The sequence below is a fragment of the Girardinichthys multiradiatus genome, chromosome X (genome assembly GCF_021462225.1).
Source record: "Girardinichthys multiradiatus isolate DD_20200921_A chromosome X, DD_fGirMul_XY1, whole genome shotgun sequence".
In the NCBI taxonomy this organism is placed as follows: Eukaryota; Metazoa; Chordata; class Actinopteri; order Cyprinodontiformes; family Goodeidae; genus Girardinichthys; species Girardinichthys multiradiatus.
The window spans coordinates 29,376,213-29,398,322 of record NC_061817.1 but is presented as its reverse complement, the minus strand read 5'-3'; the positions used below and the strand labels follow the sequence as shown (position 1 = coordinate 29,398,322).

The window sequence follows — 22,110 nt, the reverse complement described above, 5'->3', positions numbered from 1 at the left end:
ACCAACAATTTGTCCTCTTTTGAACTTTGGTATGTCACCCATAATGTTGTGTGTATTTCAATATTTTGAGTAAAACTGTGCTCTTACCCTGCTAATTGAACCTTCACTCTCTGCTTTTACTGGTGTAATGTGCAATCAATGAAGACTGGCTACCAGGCTGGTCCAATTTACCCATGAAACCTCCCACACTAAAATGACAGGTGTTTCAGTTTCATTGTCCAACCCCTGTATCTTTCATCAGCATTTATTTTGCTTTCTTGTACACATATGAATGGGCAACTACCAAAATGCATATCACATGATTAATGTAAGTTTCATGTAACTTCAGTTGACAGTTTTGATGCATATTTTAGCCTAAATATGTTAATTTATTTTGTCCTTAGTTTTAAATTACCAGCAGCAAGTTTTACTTTTTTTTGACTATTTGTCATACCTGCTTGTGTTTTGAGTTCTTGAGTTTGTGTTTTTGTAATATTACCTGGTCTGGTCATTTGTTTTGTGTCTCCCTGCACCCCAAGCTCACACCTGTTCTGTGTTTTCGCAATTGTCTTGTCACGTTTGTCATTGGTTCCCCGTGCTGTTCAGTTTTGTATTTAAGCCCGTTTGTTTCCGTTGTTCCTCGCTGGTTCCTTAAATTATGTGTATGTGCGATCTCGTGTGTTGGCTACCCTGTCTGTGTCCTGCCATGGATAATAAAGATTCATCTTACCTGAAAACCTCAAGCTTCAGGAGTTCTTCCCTGCATTTTGGTCCATCAAAAACCCACTATATGACACTATTTAAAAGAACAGTATAATCAAGTTTTTTTTATCCTTAAAATCTTGGTGCGATGTGAGCCGAAGTTAAACATATCAAACATTTCCTGCAGCATGCACTTTGTTGCAGTATGGCTTGTTAAAATTCTCCATGCATTTGCTTAGGCCAAGGACTCTGAGATGTAATCACATCTCACATTAACACAACAAAAGGTTTAGGTATGACACTTATCTAAGGTCACATAAAGATGCTCGCTAAAGATAAAACAGCTAGGTAGATGATATCGTTGACACCTAGAGGACCATGCAGGTGCATTGAACTTCACATCAGGCATTCTAATGCAAAACAGGGTGCGGAAATTCTAATTGCACCCTTGTTAATCAACACAACTGACAACAGGCCAGGCAAGCTCTAGAGGCTTGGAAGGAAATCTATTAACATACAATACGTTGTGATGCTTGTTAAAATAATGGGAAGGCTTTGGGGCCGGGGGTGGCTGGGGGTAGGTGCATTATGCTCCTCGCTGTTGCTTCAGTTAATTGCATATCCGAAGCCTTTAAAGCTGCATGGAAGTTTATGCAGTTTGACAAGCTTCATGAAGTCTTGAACTCCACACTCCCAATGAATTGTGTCTCTGGGTAATCCTAATTGAACATGTATTGGCCACGCGGCTTACGCTGTTCTGGCACTTATTAATAGTGTGCCGAAGAAGAATTCTAATGAGGTTTCTACAAGTGAAATGAGAGATAAACAAAAGTCCAGATCTCATTGGCCTGCCGAGCCAATAATGTTCGACTTGTCACTACAACCCCTCTAATTGGGCCCAAGGTGTAAGCAGGAATAGGCATTGGGGAGTGACTGGCTTTATTTTTAATCTATTCTAGAAAGGCAATCCTGGTGTTTTAATGTCTGTGTAGTCTAATATAAAATCTCACCAATTGCAGTCTGCTTTCAGAAGTTGTTTTAATCACACTTGTCTCTTTTAGCAGACACTCGGGGAGTTCAGATTGAATTTCTGCAAATAGAAAGTTACTAAATATCCATGTTGAGTTTTTTTGTGTTTTTTCTCCACAGTATTCACAAACTCAATTACTTTCACAAACTCATTGTTTCACAAAAAGTGTATATGCTAAATAACACAAAAAATTATCACTTATTGTGATTCTTCACACTGAAACTGTTCAGTTGAAACAATAACAAGCTATAGGAGATTACAAAAAGTAAAGGCAACACTTATTACATTTTTTACCAGATAAAACTGAAATATTTATGGATTATGAAGGCCTCTGCTGCTAAATATGCAACACAGCAATTCAAGTCTAGTGTGGGTGTTCACTGGTTGTGACAAAACATTCCCGAGCCCAATTCTCGGGAGTGCTATGCAGAGAGGTTTCAAAACGGCGGCTTATCTTCTCAGCTGGCAGCAACGAGTGGCAGCCCCAAGGGAGGCCATCTCCATCCTGCCTGCTCACTGGCCAAGGTGCAGACACGTACCTTCACACATGTCCTTCCACTGGGTAGCTGAACTAGCATGGCTACATGGAAGTGCGTGACCTTCTGAGCCCTTTTCTGTGTAAGATTTTGGCAGGTTTTGAAACTTTACTGTCTCTGTACTCTGGGGTTCACGGTCAAACAAAGAAAGTGTGAACCTATCACAAAGGTTGATTTGAGGCCAAGAGAAAAGTGGTGACAGTGTCATATTAGAACATAGAAACTTTTCTTTGTTAGTAATTCAGACAAAAGAAAGTAAATGCTGTATAGCAATAAAAACAGCAACAAGCCCTCTGCAATTCTGAAATATATAAAAATCAATTCAGTGAGGCCATTCAACAATTTATCTCTGAGTGTTATGATTTGTAAAAGACCAACATGTTGTGTAGGGATCTCTGATAATATAAGATACATTTTCAATCCAGAGACAGACAGCAAATGAAGAATAAATTTAGTGTCATTGTGTTTGTTTGGCTGCAGGGTTGGATTGCAATTCAAATCAATACAGTTTTATTTATATTGAGCCAGCCCACACCGACAAAAAATGCTTTTTACTCTCAGAATAACCAAAGAATGGCACTTTAAAAATTTTCTATTTAACTAAATCAACTTTTCAAAAAAGTTCTTTTAAACCAATTAACTCTTGTAAACAAAGATGAAGACCTAGTAACAAAGAGCCTTTAGTTTTATAACCAATCTAATTGTTTCTGCAGTTGATTTAGATTATGATTGGCTGCTGTCTAGTAATGTTCCTTCTGTTGTACTCTGCTTTTAATTTAAAACAAGACATGTGAAGCTCAAGACCAACGGGCTACGTTTGGACTACAAGACAATTTCATATATATGTCACTAATGCCCTGCCAGTAGGTTCCATAACCCTCACACCAATTATGATACATATGCCATAATGCTCTGCTACTGCTATTTTCAGCTCAAGATGGGGTTGCCCAAGCTTTGCGTGGGTGAGTTAGATGCAACAAGCAAACTTATGGCAATTTCCATGTTGTCAAGAAGTGATGAACCAAATCAGTCCCTCTGGTGGATATCATTATATAATTTTGCTGATGTAATTGAGTATATAATGCACAATTAGTTCATGTGGCACTTCATGGAAGCACTAAAAATAATGTAAACCGGAATGATTTTGTAATCCATCATCTACTTTTGGATGTGGAGAGAGCTTCTGAAAACATCCAGATAGAACTGTAGAGTAGCAGCACACTTAACATACAGTATGACTACATGGATCCCACAGAGTTTTCACGCTTAGCATATTGTGATAAAATTCATTATTTTCCATAATGTCATGATGAAAATTTAACATTCATATATTTTAGATGCATTGCACACTAACTGAAATATTTCAGGACTTTTATTGTCTTAATACGGATGATTTTGGCATACAGCTCATGAAAACCCAAAATTCCTATCTCACAAAATTAGCATATCATTAAAAGGGTCTCTAAACGAGCTATGAACCTAATCATCTGAATCAACGAGTTAACTCTAAACACCTGCAAAAGATTCCTGAGGCCTTTAAAACACCCAGCCTGGTTCATCACTCAAAACCCCAATCATGGGTAAGACTGCCGACCTGACTGCTGTCCAGAAGGCCACTATTGACACCCTCAAGCAAGAGGGTAAGACACAGAAAGAAATTTCTGAACGAATAGGCTGTTCCCAGAGTGCTGTATCAAGGCACCTCAGTGGGAAGTCTGTGGGAAGGAAAAAGTGTGGCAGAAAACGCTGCACAACGAGAAGAGGTGACCGGACCCTGAGGAAGATTGTGGAGAAGGGCCGATTCCAGACCTTGGGGGACCTGAGGAAGCAGTGAACTGAGTCTGGAGTAGAAACATCCAGAGCCACCGTGCACAGGCGTGTGCAGGAAATGGGCTACAGGTGCCGCATTCCCCAGGTCAAGCCACTTTTGGACCAGAAACAGCGGCAGAAGCGCCTGACCTGGACTACAGAGAAGCAGCACTGGACTGTTGCTCAGTGGTCCAAAGTACTTTTTTCGGATGGAAGCAAATTCTGCATGTCATTCGGAAATCAAGGTGCCACAGTCTGGAGGAAGACTGGGGAGAAGGAAATGCCAAAATGCCAGAAGTCCAGTGTCAAGTACCCACTGTCAGTGATGGTCTGGGGTGCCGTGTCAGCTGCTGGTGTTGGTCCACTGTGTTTTATCAAGGGCAGGGTCAATGCAGCTAGCTATCAGGAGATTTTGGAGCACTTCATGCTTCCATCTGCTGAAAAGCTTTATGGAGATGAAGATTTCATTTTTCAGCACGACCTGGCACCTGCTCACAATGCCAAAACCACTGGTAAATGGTTTACTGACCATGGTATCACTGTGCTCAATTGGCCTGCCAACTCTCCTGACCTGAACCCCATAGAGAATCTGTGGGATATTGTGAAGAGAACGTTGAGAGACTCAAGACCCAACACTCTGGATGAGCTAAAGGCCGCTATCGAAGCATCCTGGGCCTCCATAAGACCTCAGCAGTGCCACAGGCTGATTGCCTCCATGCCATGCCGCATTGAAGCAGTCATTTCTGCAAAAGGATTCCCGACCAAGTATTGAGTGCATAACTGTACATGATTATTTGAAGGTTGACGTTTTTTGTGTTAAAAGCACTTTTCTTTTATTGGTCGGATGAAATATGCTAATTTTGTGAGATAGGAATTTTGGGTTTTCATGAGCTGTATGCCACAATCATCCGTATTAAGACAATAAAAGACCTGAAATATTTCAGTTAGTGTGCAATGAATCTAAAATATATGAATGTTAAATTTTCATCATGACATTATGGAAAATAATGAACTTTATCCCAATATGCTAATATCTTGAGAAGGACCTGTATACTTACTATATGCAAGAGATGTGGACGTATATGTTCTTTTCCCATGTAAATCACCTCACTCATATTTGGATCTTTGTACTACAATTAAACATTATTTGTTAGCTGAAAAGGTTGAAGTAATATAACGAATTTGTATTGGTCCAACTATCCATTTCTCATTGCAACTAGTTGACTGCAACCAGAAATGAAGTTTATAGTTTTCTTCCTAAAACGAAGTCATTCATATGTAATTATTATCTTGTGCTAGCTAAGAATGGTGGATTGCATTAAGAGACAATCAAATCTGCTGTTTTCTTTAAGACAGAGGAGTTTTAAATGCTTGCCATTTTATGAGTTGCTAAATTGGGTTGGCTGGAAATGTATTCTTATTAGATTAAATTGGATTGGAATGTCAATATGACTTTTGTGACTGAAATAAATTCGATCAAATAGGATTTAAATTGAACCTGCCATCTCTGCAAAGTCCATGGAGATGACTCCTTGTTTGAAACCAGATACAAATAAAATGTAATTCACCCAAATTCTTTCAGTTTTCTATTTTTATTTTGCCTTCGATTTCTGTTTGCTGCTTTACAAAGTTTATGATGAACATTTCGTTTATACAATGCATTTTATTGTTGTTGCAAAAGTTAATTGACTTTCTTCAGTGGGAGGGAAAAATAGCTCATGGAACTGATTTAACTGTGTAATACATTTTGTATTACTGCGTTAAACAAGGGCAGAAACCTGGATTATTTCTGCAGCTGATACTGCCAGTAAGAGCAGTATCACTGACGTAAACGCACCAGCTTCCGGGAAGCTCAACATGTTTATTTAGCGACCTTCATTTTCCTTCTAGATGTTAAATTAAATAGCATTAACATCAGTGTGCTTAAGTGTCAGAATTTGGGCATCACAACAAATATATCCAAGACTTAGCTTCAGTGTCAAGTTTTAACACTAAGATGATCTTTTTTTTGGTTTTCATATAAACTGAAATTATTTAATTTTTAGAGTAGGCAAACACATTTTTTTACACTAATGTACAATGGCTGGTTTCTGTACAAGGTTTCTATTAGAAAGGAGATTTCTTCAGGGAGTCCTTCACAAGCAAACAGCATAGAAATATGTATATTTATGCATTAACCTAGAAAGTGATTCAGATTTAGGTATTTTATAAAATTACTTGGAGATTACAAATATACTGAAATATTCATCAACGAAAACAAAAAATTTAGCATGTTTCCCCACAAGATCAAAACCTGTCTGATGTGTTTGCATACTAATAGTAATGTGAAACTCATTCCAAACAGGACAAACCTAAAACAGAAACAGCCTGAATGATCTTTGACAGCACCTGAGGAACATTTAAAACCTTCTAGTCATAGATCCAGTGATATGATTGCCGGTATACTGCAACAGGAGGGTTGTTATGCAAGTCAGTAGCTTGCATTTTTTTTCCTCATTTGAAGAAAGAATTCTCATGACTTTTAAATGATGCAATGGGGAGTGAATTACTGAGCAATTGTTGGAAATCAAAATCTAGATTAAAGAAATTTCTCTTTATGTTGTCATGTAAAGGACTGGCAACCTGCCCAGGGTGTTCTCACCCACTAACCCCTGGTGATAGTCTATGTACAGTATATAAAATGTTCTGGATGTTTTTTTATTGTTCTGCTGACTAATACCTTTGCACAATGAGATCATTTTTTTGAACTATGATTTTAGCTGAAGGATGCAAATGAGCAAACAAATAATTTTATTTGGATGCAAATGAGTGCATTTTTAGAAAATACCCCTCAAATGCCTGAATTTTTTTATGGTTAACCAGGTTTTCACTAACTTATGGCAGGTTTCCCTGAATACTACAACTGAATCAGAAGGGGCCTCAGCAAAGCAAGAGTTTAATGGGATTCCCACTTATGCAACCAGGCTTGGATTTTTTTCTACCTGACAGATTTGTGTTTTGTTGTTTGGATACAACAACCTTAATGTCACAACGCTAAAAAGGTTCTGTAACTATTTAGCTTGGTCTAAATGTCTTTTTTTAAATCACACGAAATGACACTTTAAAAGGAAAGTAGGAACTTTTACATACATCTTCAGTCTACATTTGATCCATCTATTTATTAGGGAAATATAGAGGAATCAGGTATTCCAAGGTCTAGTAGTAATTTGTGAAGCCCTTCAGTAGGGAATAAATTACATTTTATATGACCTACTCTACAGTTATCTGATATGAAATGTTTCAGTCGACTATTTTTGAATTATTGAACACCTCAGTCAGCAATGACAGTAAGTGCTACTATGTCAGGTTTAAATGCATAATTAATTGTATTTTACGTTCACATTTTACATTGTTGGTCCTTTCAATCTTTGGGAAGTTTAGAGGCTAAAAATGCCTTCAAATTTGTTGTTAGACATCCTATTTTATCCAGGGAAGTGTTGACTCACACAACTTGCTATTTCAGCCTTCATCAAAATTTGTTAGTTGATGTTAATTATGCTGCCTCACAAAAACCAATTAGCCTTCAGTGAATATACATATAAAGAATTCCCACATCAAAATGAAGATGTTCCTTAGAGATATGTGCCAAGATTGCTGAGTTAATTAATCCTTGCAATCAGAGGTCAGATGTAATAATGTGACTCCCTCCAGCATTGGAGTAACATTGGTATAAGCCTGTTATCTACTCACAGACTGGGTCCTCTTTTCATCTGAAAATCAAATTTAATTCAGAACAAATCCTTTGAATTAGGATTTTTATTAGAATATATATTTTTTATTATTCCAAAAACAATTATTAAACTATGCATTGCAAAACTGCAACAGAAACCACACTAAAAAAATTGTAAAATGATGAATTCAAAAAATTTACATTACATTTTGTATATTTCTGATGAATGATATAACTTGCTAATACCCCATAAACAGCAACGATTTTGTGTGGAATAGGGTGTGACACACACAAAAACTGTTAACCGCTGAATAGTTAATGTCAGTAGAAAAACAAGTATTTATTTTACAATTAACGCAAACCAACTAATTACAGGACAAAACAAAAGAACACAGGGAAGCTTCAAGCTTCAGGGTCTCCAAGGCCAGAATAATAAACAAAACATCCCATCTAAAAACAGCTTTATCTACCAAAAAAAAAACCCCCAACAAAACAAAGGTACAATGGCTGAGCTCTCTGTCTAACCACAAAACAGGGGAAAAGGTCTGGAACAAAGATGTCAGAGAACCCCCCTACCTGCTTCCACTGTGAGCAAATACACTTTTAGATTTACACATTTACTCAGAAAAATCACACCAAGCAGCACAAGTCAACAATTACAGAAAAGATCACTGCAGGATCAAGGCCCAGGGAAAAGGGGTGTGTCAATTTCGGTCCTCTTAATACAGTGGCTGAGGAGCTGCCACACATCCCAGCTGTGGGTGTAAGGAAGATCTGAAAACAAAGGAGGAGAAAGAGCTTTCTCATGAAGAGAGCCCCTAGAGGTCAGTGGCTGTAACAACCTACTAAAACTTTCAATCTGTTGTTTGATCTGATGTTTGATCAAATCTGGACTTTCATTAACAACATGTAAACAACACTGCTACCATTGTTAGAAAACTACTAATAATATAAAAAGCTGATTTTTAAGCAGTTCCAAAAATCTGCTGCCATTATATATGTTAATTATTCCACTCTCAGTCCAAAAAAAATCACATTAGTACTAGATTACTTTGGAGAGATAGTTAATGTAGTAGTAATGGCAAGTGATTTAAGAGATAACATTTTGGAAGTAAGCACTTCCTGCTGTTTGGAGTGAAACACTAATCCGCTGATGCTTACACAGCTGCTTAATGCCATGGATGCATCATCAATTACTCCTCCCAGTTGAGTCTTTTAAAAAAAAAAAGGAAAGAGACACACACATAATTATTTAAATTACCTTTAATAACAAGGCATAAAGGTATAAAGATGCACAAAAAATACCTGAAAGGTCAATTAGACTTAAAAGTAACTACCAATACAACAACAACAAATATTGAAAAGTGAATTGACAGCATTTGATAACATGAGATCCCTCATAGCCACACTTAGAAGGGTAATTGCAACTCTGGTAATTGGCAGCTCCATTGTCAGAAACGTGGCACTAGAGACACCAGCGACCATAGTCAAATGTCTGCCAGGGGCCAGAACGGGCGGCATCAAATCCTACCTGAAACTGCTGGCTAAGGAGAAGCATAAATACAGTAAGGTTGTTATTCACGCTGGCGGTAATGACACCCGGTTACGTCAATCGGAGGTCACCAAAGTTACTGTTGCTTTGGTGTGTAAGTTTGCCAAAACAATGTCGGAATTTTCTCTGGTCCCCTCCCCGATCTGACCAGTGACGACATGTTTAGCCGCATGCTGTCATTCAACCGCTGGCTGTCTAGGTGGTGTCCGGAAAACAATGTGGGCTACATTGATAATTGGCGAACATTTTGGGGAAAACCTGGTCTGATCCGAAGAGACGGCATCCATCCCACTTTGGACGGAGCAGCTCTTCTTTCTAGGAATCTGGCCAAATTTATTAGTTCTCCAAAACTCTGACAACCCAGAGTTGAAACAGGGTTGTAGTTTAACACTCCTCTCTGCAGCTTCTGTACTGCTACCTACCCATTTCCCTATTAAGACAGTGTCTCACCCACGGCCAAAATTGAATAGATTAAAAAATTATCTAAAAGGAGGAAATCAGGAAAATCTCATAAAAATAAACAAAACTCAGACTAAAAATAAAAATAAAACAATTAAATGTGGCTTACTGAACATAATATCTCTCTCTTCAAATACTTTGCTAGTTAGTGACCTGATTTGTGACAATCAGATTGATTTATTTTGCCTCACAGGAACCTGGCTGCAGCAAGAGGATTATGTTACTATAAATGAGTCAACTCCTACTAATTATTTAAATTTTCACATTCCTCAAAATACTGGGCGAGGAGGAGGAGTAGCAACCATCTTTCAGTCCGATTTATTGATTAGTCGCAGACCAATCAATAGCTACAACTCTTTTGAATATTTAATCCTTACTTTTCCTCATCCAAATTGCAAAGCACTAAAACCACTTCTGTTTGTTGTTTTGTACCGTCCACCAGGTCCTTACTCTCAATTTGTAGATCAGTTTTCAGACCTTTTATCTGATTTAGTGTTAAATACAGATAAGGTTATTATAGTGGGGGATTTTAACATTCATGTTGACACTGAAAGTGATAGCCTAAATATAGCATTTGATGCTATCTTAGACTCAATTGGCTTTGGCATTAACAAACCTACCCACCTTTGTCTTCATTCTCTGGACCTTGTGCTGACATATGGCATTGAGTATAAAGACAAAACAATATTTTTTCATAACCCTGTCCTGTCAGACCATTTCTAAATAACCTTTGAGTTTAATTTAACCGAGTATTCCACACCTGAAAGAAAATTTCATTATAGTAGATCATTATCAGACAATGCTGTAACAACCTTTAAAGAATCTGTTCCTCTTTTAATTTCCTCATTATCACAGAAAAGCATAGTGGAGGGCAATAATTTTGTTTCTGCACCTTCACAAATTGATTCTCTTGTTCATAGTGTTACTTCATTATTGCATGGTGCATTAGACAATGCAGCCCCCTTGAAAAAGAAGGTAATTATTCACATGAGGCAGGCTCCTTGGTTTAATTTAGATATGTGTACTTTAAAGCCCAATGTTAAAAAATTGGAGAGAAAATGGCGCTCTACACACCTAGAGGATTCCTACTTAATCTGGAAAAATAGCCTACTGTTGTATAGAAAGACACTTTGCCAAGCCAGAACAGCTTATTTCTCATCATTAATAGAAGAAAACAAGAATAATCCTAGGTTTCTCTTTAGTACAGTTGCTAAACTTACACAGTCATAGCTCTGCTGAGCCATCAATTCCCTTAACTCTCAGCAGTCATGACGTTATGGGATTCTTCTTAAATAAAATTGATTCTATAAAAAAAAAAAATCTTTGACATATTCCCGAAGATGATTACTTCATCCTCAGCAAGAGAGACAACATTGGAAATAACTGCAGAACCTGATTTGTGTTTGGACTGTTTTGATCCTGTGGAGCTTCCTGAGTGTTACGCCCTCTGGGCTTGCAGTCTTTTCTTTTATGCAGATTCAGGTGTGGGAGCACACTCAGATGATTGGCTGCCTGGAGGCTGCTGAGGAACCTGATTGGACCTGCTGAATCACCAAGCCAATCAGTGGATGATGAGACCCACCTGCATCCTACAAAAGGCTCCTGGATTCATTCTTTCAGTGGGGGAACTTTTGGAAGAGGTTTTGTACAGCTGACCCCTGCTTTGCTTTGTGTGGTGTGTTTGGAGACTGTTTTGGAAGCTGCACATTATTTTGGTGCTGCTGACCCTCCTTGCTCTGCTTACCAGTTTGGTGAAATGCTTGTTTGTTTTCTAGTTCAATCTAGAGTGTTGTGTTTGAGAAGATTGGGCTGGATTTGTCATTTTCTGTCAGCCGTATTATATGTTGGAACCGCGCTCCTTGTAATAAATACCCTTAAATGTTCTCCTTTTAACTCTGGACTCATTTTAATGTTACCACCCCCTGATCTCCTATACCTGGGCTTGTAACATAGGAGGGGGCTCGTTCGGGATACTTGTTAGAGAGGATCCCTGTGTCCAGAGTTGGCGAGTTTGTCAGTAATTAGCTGCTATGCCAGTTACATTCAGTTTGGGGCACTTTCTAGCTGCACCATCTATTAAGCTTATCAATAGCTGCTGCAAGTGTGAATTGCTGCAGATTGTGGACCACTTTAAACTGCAGGTCCCAAAATGGATTCTTAAATGTGAATTAAAGGCTCTCTTAGTGGGTAAATTGATGAAGCTGGTGTGATTAGTGCCTGATCTGCTGTTGTGGTGCCAATCCAATCTGCCTTACCTGAGGAGGAGCACAAACATGGCTCTGGTGTGGATTCTGAGGTGGGTGTGCAGGAAAAAACACCTCACACGCTTCCTCGTTATGATCCACTGTCTTCTGTGAGCTCCGAGAGCCGAGATAGAGCTCGATTAAAGTTGTGGTTGGCACGTCTCCAAATGGAGGCTGATGAAAAAGCCCAGGACAGGAGGGCCCAAATGGAGCTTGAAATCAGGAGACTGGAAATAGTTGCTGATAAAGCTATAAAGCTGCGCAAACTTGAGCTGGAGGCCCAAACTCGAGTGCCCTCTGCCTCTGCTGAGACACCAGGTTCCACCTCCATGTCTGCTATGTCATTTGATGTAAGTAAGTGCATTTCTTTAGTACATGCTTTCAAAGAATCTGAGGTTGATTCATACTTTGCAGCCTTTGAACATATTGCTGGTGCTTTGCAGTGGCCCAGGGAGACCTGGCCATTTTTGTTACAGTGCAAATTTACTGGAAAAGCTCAAGAGGTGATGGCAGCACTCCCCTTAAAGGATTGTTTAAATTATGAAATGGTTAAAGCTGCTGTCTTACAAGCTTATGAATTGGTATCTGAAGCTTATTGACAAAAATTTCGACAACACAAGAAAGCTATTGGACAAACACATGTTGAGTTTGCTAGAGAGAAAGGCATCCTTTTTGATAAGTAGTGTGGTGCCTCAAAGGCTAGCCAATATGATTTGTTACATGAGTTAATGTTGTTGGAAGACTTTAAAAAGTGCATTCCTGATTGTGTGGTGTTGTATTTAAATGAACAGAAAGTGACTACTCTTGCATCTGCTGCTGTTTTTGCTGATGAGTATGTGCTTACTCATAAGTCAACCTTCATTGTTAATGAGAGGTCATGTGTTGGCCCTTTACCTCAAACCCACCTGGTTAAAGCTGCTGGGCAGAAAGACAGTTGTGAATGTTTTTACTGTCACAAACCTGGACTTGTCATTGCTAATTGTTTAGCTTTGAAACGTAAAAGTCAGTCAAATTCTCAGCAAACTAAAGGTGTTGGTTTTGTGAAAACAGAACCCCGTCATGAGAGCCCTGGTTGTGGTGACAAAAAGCCTGATCTTTGTTTTGTACCATTCATCTTTGATGGTTTGAGTTCCTTTTCTCCTGATTCTTCTGATCTAAAGCCAGTACACATCTTGAGAGATACAAGAGATTCCCAGACTCTCTGGACTCCTACCTTGCTCAAATGAAAGTGCATATGGTTTTAACTCTGTTCTGAGGGGGATAGAGATGGGTTACGCTCCCAGACCAGTCCACAGAGTTTGTATAAAATCTAAACTTGTCACAAGACTTCCCTGTCGCTGTCTGCCTGGAGTTGCAAATAGACGGCGTGGCTATGCTAATGGGGAACGATATTGCTGGAGGTTTAGTACTTCCATGTCTGGAGGTTTTAGACAATCCTTTAAATAATACAACCCCAGACTTTATTTCAAACCCTGGGCTGTATCTGGCTTGCGTGGTTACTCGTGCACAGGCACGGGCAGTGTTTCGATCTCTGACTCTGTGTTAATGTCTCCATTTTCTAGGGAGAGTAATATACAAACTGTAAGTGACAATGTTTTGTTACTTCCAGATTTGGTGGAGCTGGAGGAGCCTGGTCCCCTCTGGGAGAAAGCCTCTACAGGTCCTTCTCAAAACATTAGCATATTGTGATAAAGTTCATTATTTTCTATAATGTAATGATGAAAATTTAACATTCATATATTTTAGATTCATTGCACACTAACTGAAATATTTCAGGTCTTTCATTGTCTTAATACAGATGATTTTGGCATATGGCTCATGAAAACCCAAAATTCCTATCTCACAAAATTAGCATATTTCATCCGACCAATAAAAGAAAAGTGTTTTTAATACAAAAAATGTCAACCTTCAAATAATCATGCACAGTTATGCACTCAATACTTGGTTGGGAATCCTTTGGCAGAAATGACTGCTTCAATGCGGCGTGGCATGGAGGCAATCAGCCTGTGGCACTGCTGAGGTCTTATGGAGGCCCAGGATGCTTCGATAGCGGCCTTTAGCTCATCCAGAGTGTTGGGTCTTGAGTCTCTCAACGTTCTCTTCACAATATCCCACAGATTCTCTATGGGGTTCAGGTCAGGAGAGTTGGCAGGCCAATTGAGCACAGTGATACCATGGTCAGTAAACCATTTACCCGTGGTTTTGGCACTGTGAGCAGGTGCCAGGTCGTGCTGAAAAATGAAATCTTCTCCATAAAGCTTTTCAGCAGATGGAAGCATGAAGTGCTCCAAAATCTCCTGATGGCTAGCTGCATTGACCCTGCCCTTGATAAAACACAGTGGACCAACACCAGCAGCTGACACGGCACCCCAGACCATCACTGACTGTGGGTACTTGACACTGGACTTCTGGCATTTTGGCATTTCCTTCTCCCCAGTCTTCCTCCAGACTGTGGCACCTTGATTTCCGAATGACATGCAGAATTTGCTTTCATCCGAAAAAAGTACTTTGGACCACTGAGCAACAGTCCAGTGCTGCTTCTCTGTAGCCCAGGTCTGGGGAATGCGGCACCTGTGCACGGTGGATGTTTCTACTCCAGACTCAGTCCACTGCTTCTGCAGGTTCCCCAAGGTCTGGAATCAGCCCTTCTCCACAATCTTCCTCAGGGTCCGGTCACCTCTTCTCGTTGTGCAGCGTTTTCTGCCACACTTTTTCCTTCCCACAGACTTCCCACTGAGGTGCCTTTATACAGCACTCTGGGAACAGCCTATTCGTTCAGAAATTTCTTTCTGTGTCTTGCCCTCTTGCTTGAGGGTGTCAATAGTGGCCTTCTGGACAGCAGTCAGGTTGGCAGTCTTACCCATGATTGGGGTTTTGAGTGATGAACCAGGCTGGGAGTTTTAAAGGCCTCAGGAATCTTTTGCAGGTGTTTAGAGTTAACTCGTTGATTCAGATGATTAGGTTCATAGCTCGTTTAGAGACCCTTTTAATGATATGCTAATTTTGTGAGATAGGAATTTTGGGTTTTCATGAGCTGTATGCCAAAATCATCCATATTAAGACAATGAAAGACCTGAAATATTTCAGTTAGTGTGCAATGAATCTAAAATATATGAATGTTAAATTTTCATCATGACATTATGGAAAATAATGAATTTTATCACAATATGCTAATATTTTGAGAAGGACCTGTATTCCCTTGACCAGACAACACTTGTCATCTGCCCAGCAAGCTGATGAAACATTAAAAAAATGTTTCAAGAACGTGGTAAGTCCTGAAGAAGCCAATAAAGGAAAACAAGCCTACATTTTGGAACAAGTTGTCTTAATGTGTCAATGGTCTCCATCAGGTGCAGAAAGTTCAGACTGAAGTAGAGTTAAACAGATTGTTATGCCAACTACATATAGACAAAGAGTTTTGTCTCTGGCTCATGAAAGCCAGTGGTCTGGTCAAATGGGTGTTACCAAGACATACAAGCTTCTGTAAAAACACTTTTTCTGGCCTGGTATGAAACGGGATGTCTCCAGGTTCTGTTGCAGATGCCACGTGTGCCAGATAGCTGGTAAACCAAATCACGTAATACCCCTTGCTCCACTGAGCCCTATTCCAGTTATGCAGCAGCCATTTGACCATGTCATAGTAGACTGTGTTGGGCCATTACCGAGAACAAAGTGTGGAAACCAATATTTGCTCACAATCATGTGTGCTGCTACGCGCCTGAAACCATTCCTTTGAATAAGATTACAGCAAAATCAGTTGATAGAGCACTGACTAATTTTTTTTCTGTATTTGGCCTGCCAAAAACCTTACAGACTGACCAAGGAACAATTTTCCAATCGAAATTGTTCAAGCAGGTGGCCCAATCTCTAAATATTAAGCACATTGTCTGCTCTCCATACCACCCAGAGTCACAGGGGGCATTAGAACGGTGGCATCAAAACCTTAAGTCCATGCTGCGCAAATACTGCTTGGACACTGGGAGGAGTTGGGATGAGGGGGTCCCATTTGTAGTGTTTGCTGCTAGAGAAGCTGTTCAGGAGTCTCTTGGTTTCAGTCCTGCTGAATTGGTCTTTGGTCACACACCTCATGGACCTCTCAGAGCTTTGAAAGAAACTTTCATGGTTCCTGCAGAAGGCTCTAAGAATACAGTGACTAAATATGTACAAACATTTCGTGAGCGCCTCTGTCATGTTAACACCCTGGCTAAGAAACACTTAGCTGATTCTCAGAAGAGAATGAAAAATACTTATGATAAAACATCCGTTAATAGGGAGTTCCAAATGGGAGATCAGGTTGTTGCTCTCCTTCCTGTTCTTGGCTCAGCCTTATCTGCCAAATTTGATGGACCTTATGAAGTCCTAAAGAAAATAGGGGAGAATGATTATGTAATTGGTACCCCTAATCAGCGGTGCAAGTCTCGTGTTTGCCATGTGAACATGCTCAAGTTATAACACCCCCGACCTGCATCAGAAACCACTGGGGTGTGTGCTCCGGTTGCAGCTACTGCTCAATTATAAGTAGATGAACTGGGTGATGATGGTATAAAAACAAATTATCCCATCTGTTCTAGTCCTCGACTTACAAATTCAGAGATGTTAAAACCTCTGAAGAATCAACTTGACCACTTGTCCCCCAAACATCAGGAGGATGTAGTGATTCTAGTTGAGTACACAAGTTTGTTTGGTGATGTTCCAACCTGCACTACAGTGCTAGAACATGACATAAATGTCCAAAATGCAAAGCCAATCAAGCAGCACCCTTACCATGCAAACCCTGTGAAACGTTCACTAATGAAGCAGTAAGCTGAATATCTGTTGAAACATGGTTTAGCTAAACCTAGTCAAAGTCCCTGGAGCTCACCATGTTTACAAGAAACCAAGTCAGATGGCTCACCACGTTTTATCACAGACTTTCGGAAAGTAAATTCTGTCACAGTACCTGACTCATATCCTCTCCCCAGGATCGAGGATTGTGTGGATAATATTGGAGTTGCAAAGTATGTTACGAAGTTAGACCTTCTTAAAGGTTACTGGCAAGTCCCTTTAACTGAAAAAGCTTCCAACATTTCAGCCTTCGTTACTCCAGATGACTTACAATACACTGTTATGGCATTTGGTATGTGTAATGCCCCGGCTACCTTTCAGAGGTTGATAAATGGAATATTGCATGGCATTCCCAACTGCAGTGCCTATTTATATGATCTGGTAGTCTACACTAAGACATGGCAGGATCATTTAAAAATTTTATGCCAAGTATTTCACAGTTTGGCCCAAGCTTCTTTGACTCTTAACCTGGCAAAGTGTGAATTTGCCAAGGTCACTGTGACCTATTTAGGCAGAGATTTGGGACAAGAACAGGTCCGTCCCATAAACGCTAAGGTTGTGGCGATTAACGATTATCCCATACCCAAAACCAGACGTGAACTGCGCAGATTTCTTGGAATGGTTGGCTATTACCGAAACATTTGCGTAAATTTCTCCTCTGTTCAACCATTAACCAATTTACTTAGCCCAAAACTTGATTTTGTTTGGTCAGATGAATGTCAAAGTGCTTTTGAAAGTGCTAAAGCTCTTCTTTGCCATTCTCCAGTGCTAGCTGCACCTGATTTGACTTGACCTTTCAAACTGGAGGTTGATGCCAGCGCTGTTGGGGCTGGCGCAGTGCTGTTGCAAACAGACTTGCAAGGTTTAGACCACACCCGGTTTGCTATTTCTTCCCGCAAGTTTAACAACAACCAGCTGAACTATTCGACTATTGAAAAAGAAACCTTGGCCTTATTGTTGGCCCTTCAGCATTTCCATGTGTACCCTGGGTCTAGCAGTTTACCGATTGATGTATTCACTGATCATGGTCCGTTGGTTTTTCTCACGCATGTATAACCACAACAGCGCCTTATGCGGTGGGCGTTACTTCTGCAAGAATACAATTTGAATATTAAGGATAAGAAAGGAAAAGAAAATGTTCTCGCCGATGGCCTTTCCAGGGTGTAAGTATGCCTCATTTGTTTATTTTTTTACCCCATTGATACTATGTATTTACAAAACCTGGTTTTGTAATTTAACAGGGGGAGTGTTACGGCCTCTGGGCTTGCAGTCTTTTCTTTTATGCAGATTCAGGTGTGGGAGCACACTCAGATGATTGGCTGCCTGTAGGCTGCTGGGGAACCTGATTGGACCTGCTGAATCACCAAGCCAATCAGTGGATGAGACCCACCTGCATCCTACAAAAGGCTCCTGGATTCATTCTTTCAGTGGGGGAGCTTTTGGAAGAGGTTTTATACAGCCGACCCCTGCTTTGCTTTGTGTGTTGAGTTTGGAGACTGTTTTGGAAGCTGCACATTATTTTGATGCTGCTGACCCTCCTTGCGCTGCTTACCAGTTTGGTTAAATGCTTGTTTGTTTTCTAGTTCAATCTAGAGTGTTGTGTTTGAGAATATTGGGCTGGATTTGTCATTTTCTGTCAGCCGTATTATATGTTGGAACCGTGCTCCTTGTAATAAATACCCTTAAATGTTCTCCTTTTAACTCTGGACTCATTTTTATGTTGCCACCCCTGATCCCCTAGACCTGGGGTCGTAACACTGAGTTATCAGATATATTAGCTTCATCTAAACCTTCAACTTGTATGTTAGACCGAATCCCAACCAAATTATTTAAGGAAGTGTTCCCTCTGATTACCAGCCCCATTTTAGGTATGATTAACCTATCCTTAGTAAATTGATATGTACCACAGGCTTTTAAGGTAGCTGTAATTAAACCTTTACTTAAGAAACCTTCGCTTGATTGAGAGGACTTGAAAATTACAGACCTATATCCAATCTTCCATTCTTATCTAAAATTCTTGAGAAAATAGTTGCTAATCAAATGTGTGAGCATTTCCACAGCAATGACCTTTTGAAGAGTTTCAGTCAGGTTTCAGAGCTCATCATAGCACTGAAACAGCTCTGCTGAAAGTCACTAATGATATTCTTATGGCCTCCGATAATGGACTTGTCTGTACATGTCCTCTTAGATTTCAGTACTGCATTTGATACATCGATCATAATGTTCTCTTAGAAAGGCTGGAATATGCTGTAGGGATCAGGGGAACAGTGCTGGGCTGGTTTAAATCTTATTTGTCTGACAGATTCCAGTTTGTTCATGTAAATGATAAATCATCTTTAAACTCCAGGGTTAATTGTGGAGCACCACAGGGTTCAGTACTTTGGCCAATTCTCTTTACTATATATATGCTTCCAATAGGTCAAATTATCAGGCAGCATAGGATATATTTTCACTGTTACGCTGATGATACTCAGCTTTACTTATCCATAAATCCTGATGAGCCCAACCAGTTAGATAGACTACAAGCATGTCTTGAAGACATAAAAACTTGGATGACTTTAAATTTCTTGCTTCTAAATTCAGACAAGAGAGATGTTGTCTTTGGACCGGAGTCTTTAAAAAAGAAACTGCTTAGTCAATCACTTAACCTGGATGGCGTTAAATTGACCTCTGGTAATAAAGTAAAAAACCTTGGTGTTGTTTTTGACCAGGACATGTCATTTAAATCCCATATTAAACAGGTTTCTAGGGTTTCCTTCTTTCACCTCTGGAACATTGCCAAAATTAGAAATATCCTATCCAGGAGTGATGCTGAAAAACTAGTCCATGCATTTGTTACTTCAAGGCTGGACTATTGTAATTCGTTACTATCAGGATGTCCACAAAATGCAGTTAAAAGCCTTCAGCTGATTCAAAATGCTGCAGCAAGAGTTCTGATGAACATTAAAAAGATAGATCACATTTCTCCTATTTTAGCTTCCCTTCATTGGCTTCCTGTTAAATCCAGAATAGAATTTAAAATTCTTCTCCTCACATATAAAGCCCTTAATGATGTAGCTCCATCATACATCAGAGATCTGATTGTTCCATATGTTCCTAACAGAGCACTTTGTTCTCAGACTGCAGGTTTACTGGTGGTTTTTAGAGTCTCTAGAAGTAGAATGGGAGGCAGATCCTTTAGTTATCATGCTCCTCTCCTTTGATACCAACTCCTGGTTTTGGTCTGTGAGGCAGACACCCTGTCTACTTTTAAGCCTAGGCTTAAAATGTACCTTTTTGATAAAGTTTATAGTTAGAGTGGCTTAGGCTATCTTCCTTATTTTTACCTCTGCCTTCCTCCCTCCCTGTTGGACGGAGTAAGGAGGAGTCAGGTTTAGCCTAAACTGGCTCTGTTATGGTTGAGGTGCAAACACACCCTCCATTTCTGCTACCTGAATGACCCCTTCTCTTTCCAATGGTTATAATCAGTGTGACAGAGAGAGGTATCCTGATCTTTGTGGTTTTTAGTATAACAATGGCCATCAGTTGGCTACATCCACTAACATTTACTTTTCCTTCCATAGAAAGTACTCCTTGATCAGTACTTCTGTATTCTTTGTGTGTCTCTGCTCTGTTCTCTCAAACCCCCAGTCGGTCATGGCAGATGGCCGCTCACACTGAGCCTGGTTCTGCTGGAGATTTCTTCCTGTTTTTAAAAGGGAGTTTTTCCTCTCCACTGTCGCCACATGCATGCTCACTAAGAGAGATTGCTGCAAAGTCAACGCCAGTGACTGTCCACTGTCGCTACATGCTCAGCCAGGAGGAGTGAATGCTACAATTCTCTGACTCGATGCAATCTGCTGGGTTTCCTTAGATAGAAAAACTTTTTATCCAATTTGAATAAATAACTGAATCTGACTGCACTGGTCAATGGTTAGGATTAATTGGAATGTATGTACCTGACTCTTGTGAAGTGCCTTGATACAACATTTGTTGTGAATTGGTGCTATATAAATAAACAGAATTGAATTGAATCAAGAAAAAACAACCCTTATTAAACAAAATTTGAACAAACATCAACTGTAAAAGGGATAAAGCCTATAAGCAAGAAATACATACCAGAAAACTGATTTACAGCCATGGGCAAATGTTTTGAGACAGGAATCTTTTTTTTTTTTTTTTCAATGTGCATCAACACTTGGTGGTTCTCAAGAATGATCTAAAAGATGCAATTTACTGCAACATTTCTGAAAGTTAATGAAATTGAACTTAATCACATATACATCTGCATAGTGTTTTAGCCCTGCCACAACATGACCTGCTAGCTACTTTTCCTTGATCTCATCATCAGCTCAAGGGAGAGTGTTAATGAGGGCAGAGAAGCTGATATTGCTCTCATTCTAAATAAATTAGTAGAGCAGAATGTTTGATTCAAAGGGAGTGGTGGTTGAAATCTTCCTTGTTGTATCAACCACAGTTAGTTCCAAGGAAACATGCTGTAATCATCACTTTGCATCAAAGGGCTTCATAGACAATACTTCTAGTAAGATGGCACCCACATCAACCATCTATACACGCATCAAGAGCTTCAAGGAAAGACATTCAGCTGCTGTGACGACAGTTTCTGTGTGCCGAGGAAAGTCATCTGGCAACATTGTCCCCTAAAGGGGATTCCACCGGTGGATCAGGTTGACAACTGTGCAGAGTTTGCAAAAGAATAGCCGGAGGCAGATGTGAGTGTTTCTCAAAGCATAGTGAGAAAGGAACCTTTGAATACTGGCTTGGTGTCAAGATAGGCAGTGAAGATGCCACTTTCCTCCAAGAGAACATTTAGTACCAGCACTGGACTGCAGAAGATTGGAAGAAAGTTATTTTTTCAGAGGATGTCCCTCTCAGACTCTTTTTGACATCAGGAATGGAGAAAAAGGGTGAATGTAACCATAAGTCCTGTCTGATGCTGACATGTAAGCATCCTGAGATGATTCATATGGGGGTTCCCACATGGACCCTTTTTTTAACCAAGAAATCAAACCAGATATGCATTGTACATGGAGAAGCAAGTATATAAACTAAGACAAACAATTGTACAATCTTTCATTTTTTAATGATTGCATTAATATTTGATTGAAGTTATGGTTCTAGTCATTTCCCCTAAGGTAAACCATAAGGGTGGGCATTAGGACCCCGGAGGAACCTGCATTTGTTGGTGGAATAACTGGGCAAGAGGATGACTTCATATTTCATTCTAAGAGGGGTTGACAGTCCCAACACCAGCAGTCACTGGTCAA

General features: G+C 39.8%; 1 long non-coding RNA gene across 1 annotated transcript; it reads left to right on the top strand.

The window, feature by feature from the left end:
* The first annotated feature begins 15,175 nt into the window (after positions 1–15,175).
* LOC124863353 lies at positions 15,176–18,546 on the top strand. Its single transcript, XR_007037113.1, has 2 exons — positions 15,176–18,006; positions 18,085–18,546. It is a non-coding gene; the product is annotated as an uncharacterized LOC124863353 (long non-coding RNA).
* The last annotated feature ends 3,564 nt before the right edge of the window (positions 18,547–22,110 follow it).